Source organism: Solanum pennellii, chromosome 1 (assembly GCF_001406875.1).
Source record: "Solanum pennellii chromosome 1, SPENNV200".
In the NCBI taxonomy this organism is placed as follows: domain Eukaryota; kingdom Viridiplantae; phylum Streptophyta; class Magnoliopsida; order Solanales; family Solanaceae; genus Solanum; species Solanum pennellii.
Genome location: NC_028637.1, coordinates 92,671,810 through 92,680,943, shown reverse-complemented (window position 1 = coordinate 92,680,943; position 9,134 = coordinate 92,671,810). Strand labels below are relative to the sequence as shown.

General features: G+C 31.3%; 1 pseudogene; it reads left to right on the top strand.

Moving 5' to 3' along the window:
- The first annotated feature begins 728 nt into the window (after nt 1-728).
- LOC107024986 lies at nt 729-2,720 on the top strand (annotated as a pseudogene).
- Nucleotides 2,721-9,134: the final 6,414 nt, after the last annotated feature.

Genomic DNA, 9,134 nt, shown 5'->3' with positions numbered 1-9,134 from the left:
CTCACCAGTCCACCTGCAGAGTAGGGATTGCTACCAGTGGCCAGCTAAATAAGTAGATAGTGATGGCTCCCATCCCCTTCCCAACCCAAGTGGATATATTCAGTTGTCTCTCAACCATAAATGTCTTGTGAGTATATAGCATTATGAGATAGTAAGATATTTTGGTAAATACTAGTGGTAGTGGTGGATATAAATATCGAAAATCGAACCAAACCAAAATAAATTAATTTTACTGTTCTATTTTTTTCTAGAATTTGATATTCGGATCACTGTGTAATTATAGGGTCCCGATTCTTCAGTTACTTCAAAGAAGTGTTTAAGCAAACTCCATTCAGAATTTCATATTCCTTTTTTGGAGAGCTGAATCCAGTTTTAGCCAGTTGATAATATTCAACTATTGATGTGGATGAGAGAGCTGGATCATGAATGAAGCACGAGTTTAGATTGGGAGCCGTAAAGAGGACATTCTTCAAATAATAACTAATCCTGTGATAACTTGTTCCCGACCAAACGACCCCTGGCATGGGAACCGCTTGATTAGTAGCCGCCTAAGGACAATGCAATGGCATTTTACATCATCACATTTGTACTACCAAATCTCTGACATGAAAGAAATGATGCTTATCTTCAAATTTGAAATATCTACCACAACTGCATTCATCTATAAATTCTTATAGAAGTATAGTATACAATCATCATTCAAAATTCAAATTGGAGTGGCCTAATAACTACTGCTATCTTGTTTCTTCTTTCTGTTTGGTCCTTTTCTCTGTTTAGCAGAGAGTAGCACATACATTGTCCATTTGGACAAGTCTTTAATGCCTAAGATATTTGCTACTCACCATCACTGACATTCTTCTACAATTGAATCCATTAAGATTATAACTCCTGCTTCACTTAATAGCCACCATCCTGCTCCAAAGCTTCTATATTCTTATGACAATGTATTTCATGGCTTCAGTTCCGTTTTGTCCCAAAATAAACTAGAAGCTTTGAAAAAGTCTCCAGGATTTGTTTCAGCTCATAAAGACGGTACCATAGAACTCCACACTACAGATACTCCTGAGTTCCTTAACCTCAATCCTTCCTCTGGTCTTTGGCCAGCTTCTAATTTTGGCCAAGATGTCATTATTGGTATCGTTGACACGGGGATATGGCCTGAATCGCGTAGCTTTAGCGATGATGGTATGCATGAAATCCCTAAAAGGTGGAAGGGAATTTGTCGAGCAGGCACGCTGATTTCAACTCTTCATTGTGCAATAGAAAAATTATTGGGGTTAATTACTTTTACAAGGGAGCTGTATCTGAGAATACTCATGTGAATCTTACCACATTTTCTGCCCGGGATTCTTGGGGTCATGGTACACATATAGCCTCAATTGCTGCAGCAAATTATGTCCAAGGAGATTCCTACTTCGGATATGGAAAGGGAACTGCAAAAGGGGTTGCTCCCCGTGCTAGGTTGGCTATTTACAAAGTATCATGGCGTGAACTTTGATAGATAACTAGTTCAGATATGATTGCTGGTATGGATCAGGCAGTTGCTGATGGAGTTGATATCATATCCATGTCTAGTGGATCAGCTCATGTTCCTCTACATAGAGACAATATAGCAATTGGGGCTTTTGGTGCTATATGATGAAGGGCATTCTCGTTACTGGTTCAGCTGGTAATCGTGGTCCAGATTTTGGAACTCTAGTGAACGGAGCCCCATGGATCATGACTGTTGGATCAGCTTCCACAGGACGAACCTTTGCAGGGACTCTAACTCTAGGCAATGGGCAAAAGATTAGGGGTTGGAGTTTGTTTCCCTTGAGAGCAATTATCAAGGATACAACCCTGACGTATAACAAGACCGCCTCTTCTTGCAATTCAACTGAATTGTTATCCAATGCCTTGGCACCCTTCATTCAAGTCGTTGTTTGTGATGGTCCGGAGGATTTCTCCTCTGATCTTGCAATTGGATTTTCCTTTCAAATGAACAGCGTAACGGATACTGGATTTCTGGCAGCTATCTACATTTCTTCTGATCCAAGAGCACTCACCTCCAAATCATTTCACAGCCCTGGGGTTGTGATTGGCAGAAAGGAAGGTAAGCAAGTGAAAGATTACATCAGGAAAACTGAGCACCCTACTGTGAGCATACATTTTCAAGAGACGTACGAAGATGTCACCGCACCTACACCCAAACTCGCCTATTCATCCAGTAGAGGTCCTGCTCGAAGCTATGTTGGAATATCAAAGCCGGATATAAATAGCACCAGGGGTGTCAGTTATAGGCGCCTGGCCACCGGAAGTAGATTCCATCCGTGTTGGTACTAGCATGTTTTGGGGAAGTGACTGCAACATCGAATCAGGCTCATCCATGGCTAGTTCTCATGTATCTGGAATTGCTGCAATGCTAAAATCCGTACATCCTGATTGGAGTCCATCAGCTATTAAATCAGCAATAATGACCACTGCCGACCCTATGGATAGCACTCAAAAGCGAATCAACGTGGCTACTACCAACGAACCAACAACACCATACGGCATTGGATCAGGGCTCATTGATCCCAGCAGAGCACTTGATCCCGGGCTAATATACGATGCAACTCCACAAGAGTATGTCAATCTTCTACCAATATAAACTATTACACGTAGTCAGTACTAATTGAGTTTAATTCCAATGAATAATTTGATTTCTGGTTTGAGTTTATCCATCACAAAATATTGTGGCACTCGTGTCGGTTTTTAAAAAATATAATCTGACATACTAATGACATTTTTAAAAAGTCCGAGCAATAGAGATGTCATCATCATAAGTATCATGGGGTAGGTTTTGCTTTTTATGTATAGTCACTGTTGTTGGGTTTGCCCTAAATTTCTTACCATAAATAGGTTTCCTTGTAGGAAAAGGTTTTGGATTGACTAATCCTTTTCTTGTAGGAAAAGGTTTAGGACTCTATAAATAGAGGCATGTTCCTTCTAACTTAATCAGCATTCACAATGTAGTCTTAAGGGCTTTGAGAGTTTTGGTTAGGGGGAGAATTTATGGGTCACAAGCTTGATACATTATCACTTGTGTGAACCTCCCATGTATTCCGAGTGAATTGGTTGAGGTTGTTTCTCTCTGTATTTTGTACTCTCATATTTATAGTGGATTGCTCATCTCCTTTGTGGACGTAGGTCGATTGACCGAACCACGTTAAATCTTTGTGTCTTTTGGTATATTTCTCATTGTCTTCTTACTCGTGGTCTTTCGAAGTTTGCTTTGCTAGCTTCCGCATTTACACCTGCTTATTTTCGATCCTAACAAGTGGTATCAGAGCTAAGGTTATCTATATGGAGGGGAATATGAGCAAGATGATATGTCTAAACGGAAGAAACCATAACAAGTGGTATCAGAGCCAGATTCAATGATGAAGTCAGGTTCAGTGGTTCGATAATCGATGATTGAACCAGGTTAGAAAGAGGTGTTCATCTTGACGGGTGTAATTCTAGCCGCAACCTTTTTTGACAGTAACGAAGATTTTGTTGGAGAAATTGTTTCAGAGAGATTCTCTGTGTTGAGACATAAATTTTGCAAAGGAGATTATGGCGAGGAGAAGCAAGTGTTGAAGATTAAGTGAAGAAGGTGGACAAATTTATTTTGTCAGAAATTCAGGCCAAGGGGGAGATTTGTTGGGTTTGCCCTAAATTTCTTACCATAAATAGGTTTTCCTTTTAGGAAAATGTTTTGAATTGACTAATCCTTTTCTTGTAGGAAAAGGTTTAGGACTCTATAAATAGAGGAATGTTCCTTCTAACTTAATTAGCATTCACTGTCTTGTGGAAATAAAAAGATGGAAGTGGATCACAACTTTATTATGTTTGTTTTGGATCACAAATATGGATATGGGATTGAATTTCATGGACATAATTTATACTCCTGCTTATCTTCTACAGTCAATATTTCGTCGTATATGTTTTAACTTTACATATACTACTTCAAATGAGAAAAGAAAAAAAGAAAAAAAAAAGTAGACTGGGCCACTATGTGGTTCAATAAGCTAAGTAAAAACATTGAAGTTAAAGGAAGTTCAAGAAAAAATTAACATTGGCTACTTGAATAATGTTACTTACACAGAGTTTTAGAGAAGTTGGATAAATATGAACTCTTTAACTAAATTTTTTATATAATATGATCAAAAGTTGCACTTTTGTGAGTAAAATATAGAGAAAATGGTATAATATATGGTATTGAATTGATAAAGATAGCCACAAGTGAAAATTACACTTTATGGACCACTCCCTTAATCTGGTAGCGTATGACAAACATGTTTAAGGGTTGTTATTAAATTTTGGATACGTCACACTTCTAATCAGGACTAATTAATTTTGAAAAAAAAATTTACATAACATCCCTATCATCTATTAAATTTCATTATATTATAAAATAACCAAGTAATTTATCCGTGCTTCGCGCGATCATAAATAATAATTGCATTTAAATTTGCAAATAATTTTTTACACAGTGAAAATAATAGGAAAATAGATTCTTAAAAAATATTAGCAATATTCTAACATGAACTTGATTATTTGCCGTTATCACATAACTCAAGAATCTCCAATGAATGAATTATTCACGAAATAATAAATCATTGCTTCTTTAATCAACATTAAAAGGAAAAAAAGAAGAAGAAAATAAGAATATATATTAAGACATTTCGTAATAAAAAGAAACATTTAAGTTGCATAGATTATACAATTGTGATATATGTCTTAGGAGAAAATTCAAAAATTTGTTAATATATTTAAAAAAGAGAGAGATTACGCTTGAACATGAAACAATTATAACTTTTGAACTTGAATAATGAATTTCTTCGATTCATAAGTACAAAATTTCATATCTATGTAAAAATAGATACTATATAAGTTTATATATAGTACTTTAAGTTATAGAATTTAATGTTGAATATCAAAACATGAATTCTTGGAACTGAATACAAGAATTATTTTCTGCACAATGAAAATACGTACTATATGTCTATATGTTTGATATAACCAGAGACAATAACTTTGTAAAACCATAAACAAAAGAGTTTAAAACATGTACTCAAAAACAACAATTAATATCATATGCATAAATTAATGAGCGTAAAAAAAATATCGAAATATGTAAAAATAGAATGAAATAGAAAGGAAAAAATCGAGTCCACTAAATGCACAATGTCCTCTTAAGAAAACTATTCCCCTCCAATATCAGAGGTTTTAAAATTTACATCCTCTCAGACTAGAACGATCTTATTCACCAACTTATTGATACAAAGACAGTGGTGTCAATAAGTTACTCAACAGGAGCAAAGTACAAAATATTTAATCATATATTATTATAAGTGGGAAGAAAGTTTGGCAAAAGTTGAATTACTATTTTGCCCCTGTACTAAATCATAATCAAAGTAATTAAATATTAGTAAATAAATTGCTAATTATTTTATAGTCTTAACTTAATTACTCTTAATTTTTAAATTTGAAAAGTCTTACCCCTATCCTTACATTGAAATTGTAAAAATCATCTAATTGGTTATTAGTAAAATATTAGTATATAAAGTATATAATAAAGTTTAATTATCTTAAAGACACGTTTTCCTGTTATTTTTTTAAAAAAATAGTTTAAAATTTTTGAAGTTTATCTCTTAGCCTATTTATAAATTAATTAATTGTTAATTTGCTTACATGTGTTGATTTATGTTTCCTTAATTCTTATTTGATGCTCTAATAGGTGAGAAATTATTTTAATGAGAAATTAATTTTTTTGTAATTTGTTCAATTTCTTGGAGTTACTTTTTAATATTAAATATAAAAGTATCTTAATTACAATGTATAATTATTAGTTTCAGCCTTCAGTAATTCTATCATATAACAATGAAGACATATTTAAATAATGCAACTGAAAAGGCATAACAGACAAGGGAAACAAAGAGTCTCATTTACTATAATATATTGTGTGTATTCTATGTTAATCATTCAAAAATCTAATCTACCATCTTCCTAATTTCATATGTTCATCGGAGATACTCCAGTAAGTATGTATTATTTCTTTTCTTTTTGTTTCATCTTTGCATATTTTAATTTTGTAGGTACAAAGAAAAATACATAGATGAACATTCTGAAAACTCTTATGATTTCTTTGATATGCTTGTCTTTTTCGATAGCAGAATGATGGTATCAGAACCTTCGATTATAAGAGTGCCCTGCTAGACTTAAAAGATAAGTTATTAGTGTAATTTTGTACATGGCCAGATTATAGAAATCATTCTCTTAATACTTATTTAGTTTGGTTCAATATTTTTATAATTTTCTAAAATTCTTTTTTGAGTTTGGAGAAATAACTATTGATAGAGTATAAATTGGTACTAATGCGACCTGTTGAAAAAGATTATAGATGTCTTCGATTATATTCACATTCAGTAGTCTACAACCTATATATATTAAGCTATCCCAAGAAAATATTTATGACATATTTGTACTTAGTCTGGTAGATGATTTTTTTTTTTATGATATAACATATACTCGTATTATTATAAGTGGGAAGTTCTTAACTTAAAAGTTGAATCACCATTTTGCCCTTATTTTATTCCTAAACTAAATTAAATATTAATATATAATTAATTTAATATTAAATAATCATATTTAAATACATGCATCTAGACACAATTTGTGTACTTACTAATATGGGGCGTAATGAGAGATTATTAAGAATAAGTCATATAGATATATTCATATTATTAGATGCTATAATAATATAATTATTTTTTCATATTTCTTGCTTGATGGTCAATGTACTATTCGATTATTATGAATTTTATTTAATAAATAAAATATAAATTGGTAAAACTAATATTTCTAATTTCAACATTATATAATAATTTAACTTTATAATAATTGTATGAGGCAAACGTGCAACGCACGTTTCGGAAACTAGTTTTATGAAAGTAGAAGAAGAAGATCAGAATGTTTGTTGTTTTAAAATGAGAGGAAATCCTCTATTTGTAGACAATAAAGGGTAGTGTGAACAAATATTTATTGTATCTTATCAAAAAGGTTTCAACTATTTGGAAAAGTTGCAACCCTTCGAAAAGTTCACAACCTCTCATAAAAGTCGCAACTTTTCATAAAATCGCAACTCTTCATTAAAGTCACAAATTTTTATAAAAGTCACAACTTTTGAAAGAAGTCGCTACTCTTCATTAAAATCACAATTAACAACTTTTCATAAAAGTCACAAATTTTGATAAAAGCGCAATTCTTCATTAAAATTGTAATTCTTCATGAAAGTGGAAGGCTAGTTTTGAAAATAAATAAAATTAAAAGAAAATTCTTGCTTATGGTGGCTCCACGTAAGCGAGCCTAGGGTTCTTTTTTATATAAATATACAATTACATAATCACTCCGCGTTTAATAACTTCTTATCAAACTTCTTTTTGTTTCTTTAGTCCGCATCTATCCTACTTATTTCTCTCTCTCCTCTTCTTGCTCATGGTTATGACACTTGGAGGTCATTAAGAAATGTATTAGTGCATATTTGATATGGAAAAGGATCTAAAATATTTTTAAAGTATTAGAAATGGTATAAAACTATTCTCCGTTCATTTATTGGCTCCAAAATATCTTTCTTACCCACCTATTGGCTTCAAAATATCCTTGTCAGTTGTCATCCACCTTTGGGTTCAAAATTTACCACTTATTTAACGATTTTAAATTTAAACTATTTAAATTTTTTTAAAAAAATACATGGCGCTAAAATATTTGTTATAATTTAATTATTGATATAATTTATAAATAAATTTACTACCCACCCATTACTAATTAAACACTATGTTCATCTTAATTATTCCTTTGTCTCAATTATGTGGTGGTACTTAATATAGAATTTTTTTTTAAAAAAATAATATATTAAAGTTTTAATATTTAAAACAAATACAATTATTTTTTTTAAAAAAGGGCATGGATTAATTTGGGATGTACTACTTCTTCACCTTTAATCGTAAATTTCGAATTCAAGCTTGAAAGAGAATCCTATTGAAAGTGTCCTCCTAAATATGCGGCTCAACCTAAATTAGATTGGGGCTTTGATTCGGACTCGAACAATTTCGTCTTGTTTTAGTAGTGTTTAAGACGATTTTGATAGTCAAATTGGTTTATTAATTGGGTGGGATTTAAGTACTAACGAGTGTGTAGTGGGTTGGTTTATAAATGATATTAATAAATTAAATTGTAATAAATATTTGAGCGCCATGTATTTTAAAAAAATATTTAAATAGTTTAAATTTAAAATCATTATATAAGTAGTTAATTTTGATCCCAAAGGTGGAAGAGAAGGGTATTTTGGAGCCAATAGGTGGATGAGAAGGACATTTTGGAACCAATAGGTGGATGGATGGTAATTTTGTATCATTTCTAATGCTTCGAACATATTTTAGGTCCTTTTCTGTATCTGATACCAAATACATATATTTTTTATATAAGATACATATATCTAATAGGATATATTATTAAAATTTATTTTAAATACATTATATTCAATACGAAATACACTAAAAATTTAATACTTTATATCCTAGATGAAATTGATTTTGAATACGATAGTGAAATTGATATTGGAAATATACTTTCATATTCCACTAAATGCACTCCTGGAAATTGATACTAGATACACATGCATGAAATTTTCTTTTAAAAAAAATATTGTTGCACAATTATTGCATTATATTAAATATGATCTTTATATTTAAAGTCACTTTTAATGAAAAGTATATTAAATATATTTGATCAAAAATAATAATAATATAACTAAGAGATTATACTTAGGCGCTAAATAATAAGTAAAACACCCAATTTCAACCAAATATTAATTACTTTAAGAATATCCTCTTATTTAATAGGGAAAATGCACAAATATTTAGGACTATGATCGACATCTTAATTAAACTAAAATTCTAATATTTTTGAATTTTTTTTAATTTTATACACTTTTTATCTTACGTGACACATTCTGTGACTCTACGTAATTAAAGTGCCTGAGAAATATTTGGATGTCATGTAACCAAAAAGATATATAAAATTATAAAAAGAAAAATAAATTCTAAAAATAATAAGACTTTAATTAATTA